At 43.8% G+C, this 21,690-nt stretch overlaps 1 long non-coding RNA gene across 3 annotated transcripts in view; it reads left to right on the plus strand.

Moving 5' to 3' along the window:
- The first annotated feature begins 288 nt into the window (after positions 1-288).
- Positions 289-21,690, plus strand: part of LOC135308205 (uncharacterized) — a 117,037-nt gene continuing 95,635 nt past the window's right edge. For all 3 annotated transcript variants that reach the window (XR_010368741.1, XR_010368742.1, XR_010368743.1), the window contains exon 1: positions 289-444. This is a non-coding gene — a long non-coding RNA (uncharacterized LOC135308205). The remainder of the gene's footprint in view (positions 445-21,690) is intronic.

A 21,690-nucleotide genomic window follows, 5' to 3' on the forward strand; every position in this document is an offset into this window, starting at 1 on the left:
AATTTCTCACCCAAGTGATAACACCCACATTACTCTCTAGAATCCATTTCACACTTTTGTGGATTCCAGCCTATCTGGAAACTTTCTCCTGGAATGAGGGTCGGAGTCAGTGCTCCCCTGAGGGTCAGGGCACCCCAGAGCAGACAGAGAATATTCCCTGTGCCCTGGGTTTCCACACCCTGGGGGTGGGAAGGGTGAGCTGAGGCCCAGCTGGGCACAGGGAGATGATGGGGTGGTGCTGAAGGGGATGAGGAGGAACTCCACAGCTGCAGGAATAATGAAAAACTGCCTGGGCAGCACCTGGGGCTCCTCTGGGCTGAGCTGCTCAGGGTTTCTGTGTCCTGCTGGAAAATGCTCTGAAAGTTTAGTACTTATTTTTGCCTCCAGTGTGGAAGGACTTCCTTTTCCCCTGGATGCTGGTGTTGTTCCTGTCCTCCTGGCTGGGTGAGTACAAGGTGTGGTGTGACATCAGCTGTGTCTTTGTTTTAAGAGGAAAAAAACCCTCAAAGTAAGTGCTAATTCTTCTGGAAACCCAGCTTTGATTCTAGTTTCACAAAGTAAATTTTTGTGCATCTGGGAGTGAGAGAGAAGCTCAGTGATCAGTGTTTAAATGCCACAAGAAGGATGAAATTGCTCTTTCAGCACAGAGTGACTGAATAATTCCAGGATTTGGTCTCTGAAGGTCTCTCAGCTCTAGAAGTAATACCAATAGGAACTCTTTCCTATTCAAAGGTTTTTAAAGGGGGAAATTCCTGAGTTTAGTGCTGAGAATCTCTTATTGGTACAGGCTTGAGATCTGCTGTTATTGGTCTTAAGCCAAGGCATTTTTTGGGGGGAAATACCTTTTCTGCGCAATATAAGCTACCATTTTTCTCTGGGAAAGCAGGAATAATTTCCTTTCTGTGCTGAGCTGGAATATTTAAGCACTAAATAAAATCAGAAATCATTTAGCAATCTAATTTCTGTAAAAATTTGCTGGTCAGCTTCCTAGTGGGGCTTCATCTTATGCAGGTGGATGGGGATGGAAGTGGAAAGGGCTGGTGCAGAAGGGTAGATTTACTTCAGACAGTTTTAGAATTTTCTGTGCTTTTGCATGACCACATAAGCTATTCTATCACTTAAAAATTGAGTGTGGGGCTGGGATCCTGCTGCAGCAGAAACAAAGGGGGTCCTACACAGAAAAACCTTGTGCTGTCATTTCTGGGGGCAGCATCTCTGTGAGCACAGAAGGCAGATGAGAAGGAACCTTTTCCACCTGGAACAGCACAAGAATTGTTCTTGTTAGCTGTGTCCAGCTCAGGAGGGGACTGCTGGGTCTGTTTTAAGCCTGAGACTGAGCTTTGCAGGGGATCTGAGCCCGGGGGTGCCCAGGCCAGCAGAGGAAGAGCTGGGCTGCAGGAAGGGCAGGGGCTGGTGGGGGTGGCATCCCCATGGGAGCAAGGGAGTGTCACAGTAGGAGTCAGGGCTCTGGAGAAATTTGGGAGAGGATTCCTGGCTGGTGTTTCCAGCTGTTCTGAGAGAACAGAGCAGGGACAGCTCTCACTCCGGCTGGAATATTGCTGATCTTCAGGGCTTTCCAGCTTTGTTGCTGTTATTCTGTTTTTTCCTCCCTGTAGCTCTGTGGCAGCACTTTTGTCCTGCAGCTCCTCGGTGTGGGAATCCTTTTCCTGTCAGGGCAGTGGGAGGGATGTGCTCAGCACAGTTTGCTCTTTGGCTGAGCTCCCTCAAAAGCACCACCTGAAATGTGGTGAGAAGTGACAGAAAGCTTTTAAAGGTGGAGAGGAGCTTTCCTCTTCCTTCATGAGCTGTGCTGACTCACTTGTAGCTCCTGTGCAAGCTGTGGTTTGGATTTTCTTCCAGAGTTCTCCCACTCTTTTCTAGATCTGCCCTTTTCCTTGCAACTCAGGCTGCTGACTCTGACTCCCCCCACTTTCTGTGCTGCTCTTCTCTTGCTTTGCTCCCTTTTTAGCCTGAGAGTCCTGCCAGTGTGGAGGAGTTAACAGCAGCATTGTGCAGCTGCCAGGAGCTTTGGGTTCTTGTGTCCTGGTCAAAGTGGAGACATTGGCTTGTGACTGTTCCACTCCGAGCTATGATTATGTCTCAGACCAGAGGCTGCAGACATCTTCCTACAATATATTTTGGCAGGGCTGAGTTGATTAATGAAGCTTGAAGCATGAGAAGGCAAACTCTGGGAAACTCCTATGCTGCACTTAAAATATCTCATGTAAATTAATAGTTCTGAAACATGTTGTCTGCTTTAAGCTTAACCCAGGGGAGAAAAAGTGCTGATACGTATGAGCTGCCTGATTTCCTTCCCAAGCTCAACAAGAGTCTGTGCCAGCAAAGGGCAGCAAGGAGCTGTGAGCACAGAAAATAGGAGATTAATGTTCCTAGCTGTTGACTGAAAGAACTGGGCCATTGTGGAGATGACAGAAGGCTGGAACAGCAGCATCTGAAAAGCCCCTCAGCATTGTCTGATGCTGCCCCTTTAAAAAGTGCTGTATTGATGTAATGGTACTTGAGGTAATGACTTTTTAATGTATTTAAGGGAAACAAGACCACCCTGATTAACTGGAGTTTTATTTTCAAAAGAGTTGTGATTACTGAAATGCTGTCATGCCATGAATCACTCGATTCTCTGGCTGAGGTACCGCAGGCTTGCTGCAAAACCATCAATTTTAGTGGTTGGGCCCCAAAATTTCTTTCCCATTTCGTGGTAGTTTGGCAGCTGAAGCAAGTCTAACTATATGGATGCATTTTTGCCTACTGGAATCAATGTCCTGATAGCTTAAACGTAAAGACAGTGAGATTTTTGTGTTGGATAGTGACAGCAGGGCTGGCAAAGGGGATGCTGTGAGCACTGTGGAGTGTGAAATATTTGTGGGGAATCTTCTGGAGCATCTCTGCCTCCACAGAAGTGCAGCACAACAGATTCTCTGTTAATTCCCTTGAGCAAGGCTTGGTAAGTTTGGACAAAAAGATTTGGACATGGAAGTTCCAGGGGTTGTACTGTGCCTTGAAAAAGCTGCTGGTGAAGGAAATGCTCCATGGCTGAGCTGCAGCCTTTCAAGACTTCAATAAAAGTTGTCCTTGCTGTTTTATCCTGATTTTCTGTATGTACACAGGCTAAAGGCAGAGAATGGGGGCAGTTGAGTGTGTGTCAATGTGTAAAAAGGTAAAAGCAGCAGTGGAAGAGTCAGCAATGCCAGTACAAGGGTGTGGAACAACAGCCCCCTGCACGCTGGGCTGAGCTTTTTAAAGTGACTGGTACCTGCACAGGGCCATGATAGAAGTTCTGATTTTTTTCAATATGGATTAATTATTTTAAAGGGTGTTTCAATCTGAACAAACACAATTTAAGTCCCCTGAAATACTAATTTTCAGTTTGTTCCTCCTGGAGGGTTGACAAAAGTGACTGTACCTGCATTATGTGGCAGCTTGGCAGAGGGGGTAAAATACCCTGTTAGGAGTTAAAAGATTATTCACTGAAAAACTTGTCAGTGAAAGGCTATCAAGATAAAATTGCTGGCTGGATTTTAATTCCCAGGATGGGCACTGCTTTGTTTTTAGATGTTTGCTGCTGTTGTGATCAATATGAGTTGTACTTTTCATGAGTCTTCATATTCTGCTGTTCTGAGCACAGTGCTGGTTGTGTATTTCATTGTCAGTCTCCTGTAACTCATTTTATGTTCTCCAGCATTAATCTTTCCTTGTCAATGTTTTCTAAATCTAATCCAGCACAGCCTCAGGAAAATAAAGCAATTGTTTAAATTGATGGCTTTGAACAAAATAAATCATAAATCAGTCTATGATCTTTGAAACCTCTCTTCATCTGGAAAGTGTGGTTTTTTGGTTGGTTTTTTATTTTTTTTCCCCTGCTAGAATGTGATTATGGAGCATGGGTTAGAGATGTGCAGGAAGGCCATGCCACCTGCAGGTGCTGGGGAGAGGCTGCAATTCTCAGCAGTGCCCAGGGCTGGCTGAGCTACCCCTGCACAGCTCTGCAGGTGACCAGAATAAGCACACTCCCTTTTCCTTCCTACTCCTGCAAAGAAGCAACAGTTCCTATCATATTCCATGTTTTCTGAATATGATAGAAATATTCTATTCTGAATAATTCCATGTCTTATGAATATGACAGAAATATTCTATTCTGAATAGAATAGAATTCCATGTCTTATGAATATGATAGAAATATTCTATTCAGAATAGAATATTTCTATCATATTCAGAAAACATGAAATATGATAGAAACTGTTGTTCCAGACCCCCCACATTGACTAAATGTGTGTGAAAAGGGCTTGGATGAGGCAGAATTGGTCAGGGATGGTTTTCTGTTGCATTCTTAGGGAAAACTTGTGCACCCCGAGTCCCCACGGGCCAGAACCCCAAAGCTTTGGTTTATTGGCTGCTTTATTAACTGCTGCTCCCCTCTAATGGGAGCCTGGTGTCTGACAGGGAGCTGCCATGGATGGATGGAGCTGTGCTCCTGCTGAGGATGAGCTGCTGCTGCTCCTTCAGGGTTCTGGCTGCTCAGGGTCAGGTTTTGGGAGCTCCAGGTGTGCCAGGCTGCACAGTGGCACTGCGGGCAGCCAAGCTCCTGTTTGGGGCTGAACTGCCCCCAAATAACCCCTGAAACAGTGACAGACAGCCCAGCTGGGGAGTGATTCAAGGAGAGCAAAACCAAGTGATGGGAGGCAGCATGTGTTGCTAATTGCCTGCATTCTGATTTTTCAGTGATTTTTCAGCAGTGAGCTGGGTGGTCACAGCCAGCAGCAATCCAGGAGTGCTCGTTCTGGCTTGTGGACATGTGAAGCACTGGGGTTGATGTTGTATCACTGCTGATCCCATTTTTCCATTTAGGATCATGCTGGAGCTCAGGTAGAGCTGCTGGAGCTGGGTAGCTCATCACAAATTGTAATTGCAGAAAGATGATCTGCAGTAGCTCCCCAGACTCAATTTCTACTTGTAATTGGCAGATGGAAGAAGACTCAGAACAATTATCTGATATTAATGATATCAAATACTTTTGTTCTTTTGGATTTTCCTCATCTTTAAAGTCTCATTTCTTGATGTGACCAGGGAGGGGGAGCTGGTAACTCTTCCAGCAGGTCTGTCAGAAGCTGACTTGTGCTCCTTGTGCTTGGTAGAACATCCCTCAGCAGCTTCAGCATTCCCTCATCAGAGTTCAGATGGAATTCTCACCACCTGCAGGTACCCCACGGGTGCATTGGGTCAGCAGCACCTGGTCTGGACTTTGCTGGAGCACTTTGAGCTTTGTGCAGGAGAAAGCCCAGAGCTGAGCTTTGCTGGGCCTCCAGTGCAGTCCTGCCTACTTAGGCCTGGCAGGAGATTTAAATATCCATTTCAATACTGATGCACAGTGGGCTGAAAACTGTGAGCAGGTGCTGAAAATTGAACCCCTGAAACAGAGTGGTGCCACTCCTACCTCAGTGGAAGAGGAGCTTTCCACAGCTGTGACTTTGTTGGAGGATTGATGCTGTGAGGTGAAGAAGGGAGTTGTGGGTTTAGAGGACACTTCTAGCACACCAAAACCTTGGAGTTTTAATTTGGCAGAAGAAGCATCTATAAATTTGTAGTTGCTCTTGCAGGTGAGACTGGACAGTAACACCAGCCTTGTTTTGTCATGGTGCTTTCCAAAGGTGTGGCAGTGTTTGTGGGCAGAAATTCTAACACAGCTGTGCCCTGGAAAGACACCTCCTCCCAGCCTCCCCTCTGTAGTTGAGTCCTGTGCACTGCCAGATTAATTTTAATTAATGAATTCCAGAAAAAACCCAGCATCAGGCAGCTCTGTGCTGGAGGTGTGTTATACACAGATTATCTTCTGGGTTTGTGCGACTGCTTTTGGACACTGGTAGTTTATTTTTTTGTTTGTTTGTTTGCTTTCCTTTGCCTCTCTGTTGTCTGGCTGTGGCAGCTGTTATGGGATGGCAAGGGAAAATGAGAATTAATAGTCCCTGGTGTAAGGAACTCACCTGCAATCTGTGAGGCAGAGGAATGCTTTCTGCCCTGTTCCAGAGGCTGTAAAACCACTGGATGTCAGCTCTTTGTGAACCTGTAATAATCCTGCAACAAAAATGGACTTAAGTAGAATTCACACTGCGGCTCGGAGTTACAAGATTGAGTTTTCCCCACCTCTGTTTGTCCTTCAGGTTTGTTATTGGATATAAACCTTTTTTTTCCTTAGGAATCCAGGCAGGGAAGCTGGAGGTAGTCAAATATAAATGCATCCTTCTCTTGCTCCTGTTTATTTAATGTCTGTGGGACTGTGGAGAGCACCTGGCTGCTGAGGGCACCGTGAAAAATGGCCCTCACCCCCTTTTAAAGCAGGGTAATAATATCCAATATTTATTGTATGTGTGGAATGCTCAAAAATTATGTTTTGGCTGAAATTTATACCCAGCCAGGCCCCTGGAGGGCACCAGCAGCCAACGTTAGGATTTTCATTCCCTTTTAGCTCTTACCCACTGACATGCAGCACTGTGAAGACAGCAAATACATCCCCACATATAGATGAAAGTGAACTTGCTTTGCCTTGCATAATTTGAAAATTCAAAAGACCAATTTCTTGGTGTAATTGAAAACCGCTACATTTCAGGCTTATTCATTGAATCAGTATTTCCAGTTAGAATTCAAATTAATCTTCCTACCTTTAAACAAGATAACGAGGGTGTAGTTATATTTACTCAGCTTTTTAACAATCAGGTTCAGTGTAGCTGCATGTGATTAACTGCACACACACAATTGCAGGAGGTGAGTGCTCCTGGCTCGAGCCAGGAGGGGAATTCATCTCTAAAGGCTGAAAATCTGAACTGACAGTTCCACACTCAGCTTAATGCCCGAGTCCCTCTGCAAGGGAAAAAGGGAAGGAAGGTCATTTCACCTTCCTTCAGCCCAACAGAAGAGCCATGTCAGCTTCTCTAGGATTCCCCAAGGACTTTTTTATTTTTTATTTAGCCTGCAGGCCTCTTGCTTTAAAGCTGCCTTAATGCAACTTTGCTGGATTACCTCCAACACCTGTCAGGGAGATGTGACATCCCAGAGAGCCTGTGGAGCACATCTGGGTGCTCTGGGGTCAGCTGGAAACACCAGCCTGAGCTTTGTGCACTCCCTGCTCTGCACCACAGGACTCTGCTGTGGGGGGTAAATTGGGGGATAAAAATCCTTAATTCCTTGAAATAACAACAGATGGGTTTTAAGAGCTCAGCTCTCTAAAGAGAAGCCTGAGGGATAATTTGACCAGTCTCATCCTGAAACTTTGTGGACCCGTTTGGTCTTTGAAGGAGCTTGGACTACAGCCTTGGTGTTTCCAGCAGCATCATTCCTCTGCTGTCAGCTGATGTCAGGTGGGGCTTGGCACCTTCACTGCAGGCCATGAGTCCATCAAGGGAAATTTGACTTTTGGATGTGAGAAGATGGGGATTGTGTTTGTTTGGACACCCCCACAAGCAGTCCCTGGGCTACTTTTAATTTGTAGGGAGTTCCCTGTCCGTAATATTTCCCCTGAATTGCTCAGCATAAATTAGAACAGAAGTTGTGCCCCAATCCATTATTTTTGAAAGGCTGGAAGTTGAGTTTGCTGTGTGAAATCCTCCCTTGAGCTACCAGGGGGTTTTTATTCTGGATGGCACCTTGCATATGTTTTTCAGTCACAGACTGGAATAATTCCAAGGAAGCGGCTCTGTTCTGTTGCCTAATTAATAATACATCCTTTTAAAGAATAAATAATAAAAGAAATCAGTGCATATTTAACTGATAAGCTAGACTAACTTCAAAAGCACTGGCTTGGGCCATGAGCTGCATAAAACAGTGCTGTGCTACACTGAAAACCTTGACTAGAACAAAACTTGGGATGTGTGAGTTTGCATTGTGCTTTTAAGTACTTGGATGGTTTAATGTTGAATTTCATGACTTTTTTCTTTCCTCTCTTAGAAAGAAAGCTCACTAAACTGTGCTTTTCATCCTAAGTGAAGTGGTGGAGGTACAATTGTTACTTTTCCAAAAGGGATTTGTAGCTAAGATGAAATCTGCAGCCCTGGGTGAAGTTGCAAAGCATCACCTTATCCCCAGCCAGCTGCTAGTCAACAAGCTGCCCTGGAAAGCAGCTTAGTGACCATTCCCTTCTGGTGAGGAATGCAGGGTAAAACATGGTGTAAAACTGGGATTTGGGAGAGGATTTTTACCTGCTGTTGTCTCTGTCCCTGTGCAAGGCTGACCTGTGCTTCTCTTTGTGCAGTTTCTCATAACAATGAAAGAATTGATCTTTTTGCATGAATTTTTGCCACTGTCACTTCTGCTGATCCTTATAGCAGGTACTGACCCTGAGTTTTGTAATAACTTTACTGGGGGAGAAGAAATAGTTGGTTTTGCAAAGATTGCAAATAATTGTGAAGATACAAGTTGTTTTTTATTCTTTAAAGGCAGTTACTCCTCACCAACACAGACTGTTGGCATGGGGAGAGGAAACGAGGAGGGTGTGGAGTCCCAGTGGGAATTTCCCCAACAGACCAAGTCTGCTTGTGTAAAAATCTCTAGGTTTGTTTTCCTCTGGAAATAATGTCTCCATACTCAGAGATTTCCTTGGTTCCTAGAAGAGTCTTGGGCAGAGGTGATGGGCAAACAAGCAGAGCCTCTCCATCTTTGCTGTGCCCTCCTGCAGTTCCTGCTCTGTGTGCATCCCCCAGCCTCCTTTTCCAGATGTTTACTCTGAAATTCACAGGGAACAGGGCATCTCCCACTCTCTCCGTCTTTCACAGGATTCAAGGAGTAGCAACCAACACCAAAAAAAGGGCAATACTTGTATTTTGTGATGCTTCAGGAGCTGCCTGCACATGGGTGAGCAGCACCAGACAGTGGTGTTACAACAGGGATTCAAGGCTGGATCAAACTGGACATCCTGCAACACAAACCAGGATTGCTTTGATGGAAGCTGAGGCTCTAATTTAATTTGTATGGGCTGCAGATGAATGGCCTGAGTGATGAAAAGGGATGGTGCTGTAAATAGGTTCAGAGAGCTGCTGAGGGAAGGGAGCTCAGTCTGGGGGTTCAGGGGCAGGACCTCGTCCTGGCCTGAGCTGGGAGTGATGCTGGCAGCTCTTCCTCTCCTGCTCGTCAGCCAGGAGCTCTGACAGCAGCTCAGCTCTGTTAGATGTCTGCTCGAGGGCAGAGGCAGTGCTGAGGTAACCTCATCCTTGCAGGATGCAGGAATCTCCTGCTGTGCCTCTGGAGCCCCAGCTCTGCTTCCATTTACAGTGCTGGAAGTCAATTTTAGCCCCCCCAATCAACAACCCAAACTCAATCATCTCATGGCGTACAAAATGGAATGTACTAACAGCCACAGAGGCCATCGATTTTGGAAACTTAAAACCCCATTTCTTTCCAGTGCCTGAAAGATTTACTGAGGGAGTTCAGGCTGGAGATGTTCTCCTGAACATGAGAAGTCCCTGAGATGGCAGGGATAACATACAGTTAAAAATTTGGGGTCAAAGGAGTCAATTTGATCCCTTTAAACCACCTCAGGTGGTCAGTTCTGTGCAGGAATCATTAGAGAATAGATTCTTTCAAGTCATCACCAGCATTTTGCTAAATATTTTTCTTTGACAAATGACTTCTACAAGTGGAGATCATCTTTATTTAAAAGATGTCTTACAGCTCTGAAATTGATCTCAGAAAGGCCAAAGATTCCATTTTTCAGTCATCTGGTTCCTGGGAACCATCTGGCTGCATTAAAGGTGAGAATTAACTCACTTAGCTAGTAAGTTAATTGATCCTAATGGGTCCCTTCCAACTTGAGATATTCTATATTAAGTAAGAATGATTTGGGAGCCTTGCCAGTGAATGACTTGGAGAAGATCTTGCATTTTAATTCTCAAAAAATGGTGTTTAAACTCTTTATTTGTTTCCCCAATATCTCCCAGGCTGGATATCAAGCGATGTTAGTTAAACCTTTATCACTTCTGCAAAAATTAAGTCTTTCAAAGGGACAGCTTTAAAGATTTAAAGGTCTCTGCCTTTCAAGGGTGCTTTTAACAGATGTATCTTTGCTGAAATGTTCCTTAGCACAATTGCAGTGCAGTTAATTTACCACCCTTTGGAACTGACTTCTGAACTGGATAATGGAAATTACCCCAACTTCTGTGTGTGCTCCCAGCTGCTTAAAGATGGTGATTGCACCAGCAGGGAAACAAACAGCTCTGTGCTCCCTGAAAATGAGATTTATCTTGTACCACTCCTGTGCTCCTGAGGAATCCTGGAAATTACTTTCAGTTATCAAATCCAGCTCCTGATTTTGAGAGAAACTGTTACAAGAGAAATTCAGTGGAATAACCTGGAAGGATGTTGGAGAGGTCATGTAACTCATCCATCAGCCCCAAGGCAGGATGAGCTGTATATTAATCCTGACAGATATTTATTCAATGTGTTCTGAAAGATCTCCAATGGTAGAGAGATGCTCAGCTAATCTATTCTGTCTCCTCATCCCTGCTGTTAGAAAGGTTTTCTTGACATTTACCCTGGATGTTTCTTCTTGTAATTAGTCAGGAAAACGGAGTGACTTGTCTCATCTGTCCTAGGTATGGAAAAAGATGATATTCTGCTCTTTGTGTGTGAAGACTTTGAGGTCCCCCATGAGTTGTCTGTTCTTCAGGGCAAACAGACCATAATGCTTTTAATCTACCATATTTGCAGATCTCTGATTAGTCTCCTTGCACTCCTGGTGCTCTCTGCAGTCAGGCTCTATCTCTCCTGATCTAGAATATCTTTCTCAAGTGTCTAAAACTGCCTCCATCACCCACTTTTCATTCAGTAGCAGTGTTTGGAATATGTATGCTATCAACATTAAAGTAAACAAGTGCTATTATTTAAATATTATTTCCTTTAATGCTATAGTTTAAATATTATTATTGATCAGTCTTCCCTAGTAACAGTAGCCCTGGTAAAATAATGCATAATACTAATTATTATTTTGGAAAGAAATGTGCATTTTAAAGTGAAATTGGAGTTCTGAAGCAGGATTTAGCAATGGCAAACTCAGTATTTTTGCCTGGTGATTGGGATCAACACAGCTTCTGCCTGACCTTTCCAAACTGATGTTTCCCTCCCTTCTTCACCTGTTTGCTCAGCCCTGAACACCCAGAGTTTCACTCACTTTTGTGTGTGTTTCTATTCCTTCTATCACGTTCTAGATCTCCCTTGTTGTGGGAGTTACTTCTTCTCATTTGCACACGTTCCATGATGTGACAACTTATTTAATAGCAGATGACACTTGTTGCTGATTCTGTCACATGAAACTTCTTCAGAGCCTTTTTTCCTCCTGCAATTAAATCCTGCATCTTAGTTGCTGCCTTTTGTTTCCTTTGAACTCATCAGGGGAGGAATATAATCAGATATTTGAAATTACAATCTTGGCTAAGAGGCAACATGAAGGCGATGAGTGCTTCACATCTTTGTCTAGCATTCCATAGCTGGGAAGCAGACAGGCCCAATAATCTGCAAATAAACTCATTTCTGAGCAACAATTTAGGATTCTGGGGACTTGGATACTGCCTTAAGCAGCTTTGAGGAAATAAGATTCAGCTGATCAAGGTGGGGGACTAAAGCTGCAAGAGCAGGAGCTGGAGAGATTTAATAGTCACTCTCAGCTGAAGGGTGCATCAATTCTTCATCCTACTGCAAGTTAGGGCTGTGCAGAGGTAGAGATGGCAGGGATAACATGCAGGTGAAAATTTGGGATCAAAGGAGGCAATTTGATCCCTTTAAACCAGCCCAGAAGTCTCCAGAGAACCTCTGGCTCTCCCCAGTGAACCTCTCCACATCCCCCTGTGGGTGCAGCAATGAACTCCAGACCCTCAGCAGGAAAGTGGAAAAAGTTGTGGTGTGCCAAGGGGAAATCAAGAAATGAGAAACTCTCACTGGTGCCTTGAACTACTGAATTAGCAGCAAATTTGCTAGCTAAAAAAAGTCCAGCTGGTGCTCAGAAATGAGTTGCTTTCCCAACTTCAAAGCCTCCACCAGGCTGTCCAGGGAGGATAATTCCTTCCGTGAACAGTTCATTTAACTCCTGAGTGTGTGAGCTAAGTGAGCTCCTGATAGAGGCTTTCTTTTTTTTCATGTTTTGCAAAGAAGTGTTGAGCAGTTTGGGCTTAAGGTGAGAGAACACCTCTTTTGAAAGGTTTTTATGGAAATTGCTTCTGTAACAGAGTCAGGGAGAAACCTTTCTGCACCACAATTGCAGGAGAAAAGGAACGGTCTGAGCTACAGCTGAGGGAAATTTCCTTCACTTTTGAAGCTGTGGTGATTTCCTTAGAAAATTCATTCTTCAGGATGTGTGCCAGGGACTTTTAGGAGAGGTTTTAGCTCTGAGAATTGCTTGGCTTTTCCTTGTCAGAGCCCTTCTGTCCTGGACCTGTTGTGAGGGGGAGTGGGGTTTAAGTGGATTATGAAAGCATTGGTCAGTTTGGATGCTCTGGAGCAGGCAAGGAGAGGATAATTTATAGGGAGACTTTGGGCTCAGTCTGGTGTTTATGGCCCTTTTTGAAGGTGCTACAGTTGGTAAAATTTTGGCTAATTTTTGTAACAGTGAAGCTTCCAAAATTGCTTTATCTGTATGCAAGATGGCTTTGAGGAGCACTGGCTTCCCCTGGCATCCTGCACACTGTGCTGAATTCTGAAGGGCTTTTTTGTGCTGAAGTGCAGCTACAATAATTTCTGAGCTCTGTGCCTTGTTTCAATTATTTACCTCTGCAAAAGAGATTTTTATAAATCCTCCCTTCTCTTTCATATTATTAACTTTCTTGTCAAACTTTTATTTAAACCACAGAGACAAAGACAGATCTTTTCTTTATAGCTCTGCAAAGTTAGATTTACTTCTCTGACCTGTTTCAGCGTGATTGAAAGCTAATCTGTCTCCTTTTTATTGGCTTTTGGTAAAGCATGTATTTCTTTGTTTCCCTTTTTCATTTTGTATTGTCTTGTGGAAATATGTAACTTCACTTCGGGCTGTAAAAAATTATCCTCCTACGGGAAAGGAAAAAAAATGACAACCTTAATCCAATCCAAGAGAAGCTTTATGTCTTTAATTAGCTTGTTGGATTGCATTCATGGATGATTCAAGTCAAATGAACTCTGAGCAATAATAAAGGTCCTGTGGCCACCTCTGACCTCGCAGAGAGGAGCTCTAAAGCCAGAAAGCTTTTTTGGCTCAACATCAGTGACAACTACTTGAGTTTCTCTTTTTTTGGGGGGAGTTAATTCTGCCATAAAAGCCTGTGGAGTGCTCTCACTGCAGTTAACTTGCTTGGCCAAGGGCATGATATGGCTTGTGGGCTGCTAACTCCAAAGCCTGATATTTTAAATTGTTCTTCTCCCCTTTATAATTAGTCCACTTTATAATCAGTCTTTTTTGTGCTCTAATCCTACAGTATATGGTTCTAACCCCTCTGCAGGAGTTATTTGCCTTTTTTTTAAAATGCATTTGAGGATATAAAATGACATCTGTGTTATGCTAGAGTTTTAAAACTTATATTGCACTTTCTAGAGGCTGCTCATGTTTTGCCTCGCCCAGGTGGATTAAACTGTGATTATACACAGCATTGTATCAGGCAGGGAAGATTCTGCCCCATGTATTTGTATTTTTTTTTGTTTCTAAAGAGCTGAATGAGCGCAAGGGTAATACCCAGGGATATTGATCCTGGGACTTATTTTGATAGAAGGTGCTGACTCACAGCAGCAAGCCAAAATTGATCAGTTTTCCTCCTGTCCAGTGTGCAGCATCTCTGTGGTGTCTCCAACACGCTCCTGACCCTCTACAGCAGGGCCAGCACCTCAAAGTCACCTTGCCACTCAAAATCTTGCTGTTTGCAAGGTGTCTGCAGAACTGGGAGCACCAGTAAAATCTGCACGCTTGCTGCCTGCAGGAGTTTAAATTTATCAGAGCATTTTACCTCTTTTTCTATTCAGTGGCTTGCGCTGTCAGTGTGTATAAAGTGTAAATAATACCATATACGTGCAAATAAGTGCTGTACTGAAGTGTAAATAAGTGCTATGGCTGCTTCTCACTTGTTTTTGGGGATGAAATAGCATTTTACTGGCATCCCAGGGCAGGTTCAGGTGCCTGAGAGCAGAGTAAGGATCATAGGGATAGTATATAGATAAATAAATATATTGGTGTAGCTACTGTTCACTGCTGCTCTGTTGCTGAATGTGTGAAAGCACATTAAACCCAACAAAACTGTACACAAAGTAGAATAAATGCTGCTAAAATTAACAGCTGTTCATCCTGCCAGTTACTGATAGAAAAAGCTTCAAAAGACCTGTGTTGTGAACATGACTGACATGTTCTCTGGTTTGTGTTTTTGGGCTGAAGGAGCGTGGATACAGGTTTTTACTGATGTTCCTGTTCATTCTTCAGGCATAGTTTGTTCTGGTGTCCCTGAGATATTTAATAATGCATCCTGACATTCATTAAATATGTGCACTGTTTATATGGACTTTAAAAAATAGTTGTAAAATGCAGGTTAATGCTGTTTATTCAGTACTTTCACCTTAATTATGAACAAATTATTTATGTTGGTACAATCCTTATGGTGCTGTTTACCTGTAGATCTGTATTTCAGTCCCAAATTCAAACACCCTACCAACAAAAATTCTCTAGAACCAACCACAGAACCCCAAAATTAGACATATTGATATGTAAGGCATCTAAGTACTACAGGAACCTCCTCCCTGAAATCAAATGGCTGGATAATATAACCTGGAAAAGCTGAAAGGTTCTGAGCACAGATGCACATTCCTGACTGAGAATTTGGGTTTGGGAAGCAGCTCTGACAAAGTTCAGCATGCAGGGTTAATTAATGAACATTGAGGCAACCGTGGGGGAAGTGGAAGCCTCAGCTTTGGGACATAGAAGGCTCAGGGAATAAAGAAGGGAGTGGAACAGCTCAGAATTGGATGACAGAGGAACATAAGTACTAAAAACTGAAAAACAAAGTGTATGGGTTAAAGTGCTGCAAAGAGAATTCAACATTTTACTGGCTAAAAAACCCAACAGAGAATTATTTTCTGCACTCCTTGTATAGCTCTGGAATAATAGTGATCATCCCCATTTTAGTGCAGGTGTTAATTTATGATCTGCCTTTCCTGAAATTTCCACGAAAAAGAAAATACCTATGGAAAAAAATTCCCAGATGAGAAATCTGAAGGAGAAACACCAGTGCAGAACTGGGTGTGCTGAGGAAATTTCAGCATCTGAACATCACCTTCCCTGGCAGAAGAGTTTTGAGGAGGGATTTGAGTTCAGGGGTTGTGTGGGGGAAGCTCTGCCCAAGCATTAAAGGCAGTGTGGAAGGAAATCCAAATAACCAGTCACCAGTGTGACTCAGTGTGGTCTTGGCTTTCTGATTTGATGGCTTTATTTTGGTAGCAAAACTAAATAGAAATAAAAATGGCTGACTAGGAAGGGGAAAGAAAGGAAATGAATGCATCCAGATAGAGCAAGTCTTTGATCAGAGATTACAAAGATTATTTCAGTGCATATCAATGCAAAGAGTAATGATGTCTTTGAAGAAGTTGTAACACAAAAGTCCATGTACCAAGCATAAAGAATGGAGAAGGGCAAAGGATAAAGACAGGAAAAGAATTTGTGCATCATTAATGACTGATGAGGAATAGAGAGACAAATGAAAAATTTCACTGCACAGAATGACAACTTTGGTCCTTGCTCAACACAAGGATTTAAAGAAGAAAAAGAGGAAAAAGGCACTAAACTCCTCTCTGTGTATCACAACGTGTGAGGAAATGGTGGCAACCTTTCCAACGGGAAAAGGAGCCAAGAACCAATTAAAATGTTAAATGTGATGCTCTGCAGAGAGCTGAGGCTGCAGTTGGGCAGCAGGAGAAGCACAGGGTGGTGCTGGCCCCTGTCAGAGGGCAGATTTCCCAGGGGAAGGGCACAGGGAGCCCAGGCTGGGCTCTCTGCTGGCACAGCTGCCAGCTGGGCTCTGACAGGCTGTGTGTGCTGGGAAGGGATTGCTGGCAGTGCCCGGGAGAGGGGGAGCTCCTGGTTTCTAGAAAAATCCAATCTGTGGAGCTGGGAGCTGGGGCTGCTGCCAGAGCCTGGGCTCACCTGGTCCTGCTCCAAGGCCAGCCTTTCCCTGTTCCCATGGCACTGCATTCCCTGCCAGGAAGTTTCCAGGCAGCGTTATCTCTCCTTATTTTCCTGCTTCTTGTAGGACTGTCAAAAGTAACAACAAAAAAATCAAGCACAGGAGGCCTGCCTCTTGGTTTTATTAATCCAGGATATTCCCAACACACAGTTTCAGCTCTCCTGGATGTTTCTACCTTGTCCTGCTGATTATTTAGCTGTGCTAGTGGATCTTCTACCATATATTATGTGCTTTCCTAGAAATATAGTTAATTTCCTGTTGTCTCAGCAGGTATTTCCCCCTCTCTGGGGTAACTTTGTAAGCCAAGATTTGATCCATTTGTGCCTATTTATTGTCCCCCTCATCTCTTCTTTGTGGAGCTTTGCTGTTCCTGTTGGAGCCTGGCAATGGGAGAAGCCTTTTTTAATCCGTGGACTGAGAATCACTGGTGGAATCAATAGAGTGCAATCCAAAACTTCTGCTGAAGGTTTTAAGGAGTCTATAAAACACAGGCAGGGAGAGGCACCAGGACCCCTCTGGCTGCCTGAGACACAAGCAGGGCTGGGCTGGCAGCTCCATCCGAGCTGCAGGCTGCTCCAGAGTGAGCCTGGGGTGGATTTTGGGTCACTCTGCTGGACCAGAGGAGCACCCAGGCTGTGTGAGTAACTCTGCACCCATTATTGCCTCGTTCCTCCCAGCAGATGGGCAGTGGGGAGGGCAGGGATGGGGTGAGCACAGCCTGCTCTGGGCTGGTGGGAGGTTTTGGAGCACCCAGAAATGTAACTCCGTGGCAATTTCAGCTTTCTGTAGAGCTCTTATGAGTTTTAGGAATATGAATGGCTTGTCTGCAGGCACTGAGATAAAGGAGTTGTGGAATGCCATCTGCCTGCTTGTGCTGAAACAGCAAAGGACTCAGTTTTGCTCAGGTTTATTTCCTTGTTTGGGTTTTATTTTTTCCTTCCAATAAGTTTTTTTAACCCCATTTCCCAGCTTTGCTCTTGGTTGCATCTAAAGGCAAACATTGCAGGTTTGTGGACAAGACACAGCCTTCTCTTCACCCAGTATTCTTCAGGGTCCACAGTGTGAGATTGGCTTTAAATACAAAATGTAACAGGGGTTTTACTGTGAAGTGTGATCAAAAATTAGTCACCTTTGTACAGAAACTTTTTCTAAGTGGCACAAAAACCTCACAACTGTGCTGCACTGCATCAGCACATATGTTTTGGTAATTAAAAAGTATTCCTTCTGTGATGGTTCCCATCTGCTGCTACCTCTGATAAATTTAATGCTGCTTTTGAGCACTGAAACACAGGGATGCTTTGTTCTGGCATGTGCTGGGCAAGGAGATCCTGAATCTCACAGGCTGCCCCTCTTGTGGGTGGCTCCTGGTGAAATACATAAACAACAGGAGGCTTGGAGAAGTTAAACTAGTAAAAGGAATCATGGTTTATTTATAGTTTAAAAAAGTCAAACCCATGTAAACAACCCAGCCCTTTTCTGTGTAATAATGGCTCTCCTGTATGAATTTGTTTTAAAGCAATTTTTAGCAGCCTCATAGGCAGAGGATAAAGTTTGTACAGAGTGAAGAGACCTGGCTTTTCCATTTGCCTTTAAATCACTGCGAAGCCTTCACCTGCAACTGCAGAACCCAACTGATGAGGAAAATCTGCTCTCTGCTGCTTTCTGGGTGTCTGGTGCAGTACAGGCAAAAATGATAATCAAACCCCACCCCCTCAAAAAAAAAATAAAAATCAGTTGCTATTTTGAATATATAGCATTAAAATGGTTTTATTTGTTTTTCCTCATCCTTCTCCTTAAAATTGTTAAATTTTATTCCCTCAGCTAATCCCAACCTGTGAAAGCCCCACTGCCTTCATTTTGTCTTGCAGAATCTGGAATAATTCCATAGGATATATGTACAAGTTCAATCTCAGTCTGGCTTTGGATCATTAAGTAGCTTCTGCTTTGGGTTTTGCTTTGGCTGAAGTCATGAAATGAAAAATCTGAAGCACTTTGCTGGTGGCAGAAGAGCTGCTCCAGCATTTCTCTCACTGGGATTGGAGTGTTCTGGGGAGATTGGTGCTTCCAATCTGGGCAATGCTTCAGCCAAGAGCAGCAACTGTCCTAAAATGTCTCTGATGATCTATGAGGCCAGAAAAAACCCCGGTGACATTTTTCATTTCTGAAAGCTGAGCCTTTCATTCCCACTCAAGTGGTGGTGGATGGAAAATGAGGGTGCTCAGGACACAGCTGGATCAAGGAGATGATTTTGCTGTGTCTCTCTTGCCTTGTTTCTCCACTGGCATGCACTTCTGCAGTCATTTAATACCTTGTGGGCTGATTGTGGAGTGATTGCAAAATAGAACAAGCAGGTGGTTTTGATGGCCTGAGCTCATTTTGAGCTCTCTTCTTGCAGCAGCAAATGAACACAAAGCAGAGCTGAATCAGGGCCCCAAACAGGTTTTATTAGAAGAGTTTATTTTTAATGTGCATCACATGAAAAGTAATATTTTTGTGTTGTCATATCACTGAAAATCCCTGTAAGGAACAACTCAGTGTCTTATTCAGGAAGGTTCAAGATATTTGAAACATCTCTGTTATTGTCCTGTGGCATCTTTACTCCTCAAAATGCCCCACAGAAATACATCCAGAGGGTCTGTGCTGGCACTGACCTACCAGTCAGGGCAAAAAATGAATGAAATGTTACTGACAAAAAACATTAGAAAATAATTTTTTCTCTCAAATATTCCACTTGATATGCTTGGAATAGGTGAAGTAGGACCTTGAGGATCAGCACAGCTCATCAGCACAAACACATGGTTCTTCTCTTGCTGCCTGGAGTTGGTGGCTGGAAAAATGTGGTTGGGCAAGGCCTTGAAAGTTACTAAAACATGCAGTGGTCTTTGTTGGGTTTTGTTTTGGAAGTAATTACGGTTATTTGACAGGACTAAGCAGAGAATAAAAAGGTTCCCTTTAATCTTTCAACTGTTATTAACTGGAAATCATCAAATTAAGGAAATTCCCATGAACAAGTGGTGTCCTGCCTATGTCAATATCTCCAGTCCATAATTATTTGATTGGAGATGGATGCAGCAGCAGTGCAGGACTAGATATCCCAGGGTGCAGAAAATTCCTTTATCTCCAGCAGCTCTAAAATCAGTAAACAGAAAATGTTAATTTGGGAACTACAGGTAAGTGAGAATATTGAACACGTGTGGCAAGTAATTTCCAATGGAGCTGAACACCAGGACAACTCTAAAATGCCTTCCTTTCCTGAAAATTGTGATTAGCTTAGGGCAAGCACAGAGCTTAGGGGAAATTCATCTGAATGAAGTTGTAATCCTTGGCAGGCATCAATAAAATCAGGAATTTCATGTGCTTTAAAGGAGTGACTTTAAAAATTAAATCCTGTTAATAAGATTATCCTGCCATGGGATGCAGTGGGCAGAGGAGACAAAGGTGTAACTCGGGCAGGGTGGGAATGCTCCTTGTTGCCTTGCAGAGATTTGGGCTGGGCAGTTTCTGCTGCTGCATCTCCCTGGTGCAGGTCCAGCCTGTGCCACCACAGCCACCTGCTTGTCCCAGCTTCAGAGCCCAGGCCAGGCTGTTGGAAAGGATGACAAGGAAACAAAGAAATGGTGTTTTCACTCAGTTTCTGTGTCAGGGTGGTGACACTGCAGGGTCTGGGTGAAGCATGGAGCAGCCTGGAGGGCTCAGTCCCAGTGATCCCTGTGAGGGGCAATAAACACTCCTGGGACAGACAGTTCTCCATTCCCTACTCACAGAATGTTTCTGTGTCCTCAGTTCCCAGATAAACTCTAAATCTGGTGACAATTACCCAGTCTTAGCACGTGAAAATGCCCCACATGGTTTCTGGAGGCTCAGAAGTGCTGCTGGAGGTGAGCTAAAAAACATGTTGCAAATAGGACTTCAAATAGAATGAAAACTGCAAGTCCTATTAGGGAAAAAAAGGTGATTCTGGGTAACCCCATGGATCATCCAGCGTGGCTGCTCCAGCCTGGCACGGCTGGTGTGACTGCCCAGACATGAGGACATTGGGAGAGCTGGGAAGGAGCAATTATTTTAATTGAAAGGGCTTAGAAATACTTCATGACTCAGGGGGTACCATTAGAATTACCTTTCACCACCCAAACACGTCTGGTTTCACAGATTGCACCGTTCCCTTTTCTTCCAGCCACTAATATAAGAAAAGTGAAATCTATTTTAGAAAGGCAGCCAGGAGAACTGGATGCTAATGCTGAAATGTTCTGTTACAAGTTGGTTTTCAACTGCTGCAGCACCTGCAAGAGGCTTTTAAAGGAGAGAAAAAGGAGAAAACCCCTCTGATAATTTTACTGCAAAATGGATACTTCATCTCTATAGAGAATAAAAGTGTCATTGATCTCTATGATAAATTGTATCTTGGTGCCTGAAAATATAGACCTTGTTTTTTTTCATTATAAGGATGACCTTGCCTCTATTGTAAATCAAAAGTAACCAGGGAATTGTGGCTCTTATAAGATCTACAGGGGGGGAAAAATGACTCTGAAGCTGCAGCGCATTTTGGAGCCGAGGGAAGGTGAGGGCAGAGCTCCCAGCTCCATCAGGGATGGATTTCACTCCCTGCTGGATGGATGCTGAGTGCTGCCTGCCTTCCAAAGCCTGGGATGAAAGCAGCAGCACGGGAGGGTTTGGGCTCTGGCCAGGACAGGGTAGAGAAATGCTGATTCTCCCTTAATCAGAAGAATTTCCAGAAAGTTTCTTCAGCCGAGGTTCATGTGCCAGCTGTGCCCTGCTAAGGGACTCTGTTTATTCATAAATACTGCCCTGGTGCTGAAAGCTTGATAACTTAAAGCATTTCTCACACTGGTGCTTTTAGAGTTTGAATTAAAAACTGAACAGCAGCACCTATTTTCATTTTATAAATCGTGGGGAAAAACCAGTGGTTTAAACATTAAATGGTTTAAAATTGTAACAAATTTCAGAGCACAACTCCTTTGCAGGAGCCCACAACTGGTACAGAAGAGGGCCATGGAGATGACCTTAAAAACTGGAACCCTAATTGGAAAACCAGCCTATTATGTCCTAAATGAAATTGCCTATTTTACTTATAATTTCCCAATTTATTTCCGATTTGAACCAAAAATGTTTTGCCTGTCCTGGAGGTGACTAATGGTTAGGGATGGGATTAAAGGCCAGCTAGCCCTGGGATGGGCTACAGTTCAATCAGACCTGCCTGGGGCATGGCTTGCATGAACATTTTAGGCCTGGCTTGGAGACGGTTGTCCAAAGGAAAATTTGCATCATTGGAAAAATTCCTCTGGTCTCAGAAAACACTGACTTTACCCAGAGTAAAATCTTCACCAGTGTCAAGCAGAACATCACCCACATGAAACTGTGATCGTTTCCAAATGGTGGAGCTGGAAAAACATCAGAGCTTTGTCAGGGCTTGACCTTGGCATTGAACGTGGCTGTTGGAGTTTGGGGAATGCAGGTGCATGGGTTTTGTCAGGGGTACCAGAGAAATGTC

The sequence above is a fragment of the Passer domesticus genome, chromosome 9 (assembly GCF_036417665.1).
Source record: "Passer domesticus isolate bPasDom1 chromosome 9, bPasDom1.hap1, whole genome shotgun sequence".
Taxonomy (NCBI): Eukaryota; Metazoa; Chordata; class Aves; order Passeriformes; family Passeridae; genus Passer; species Passer domesticus.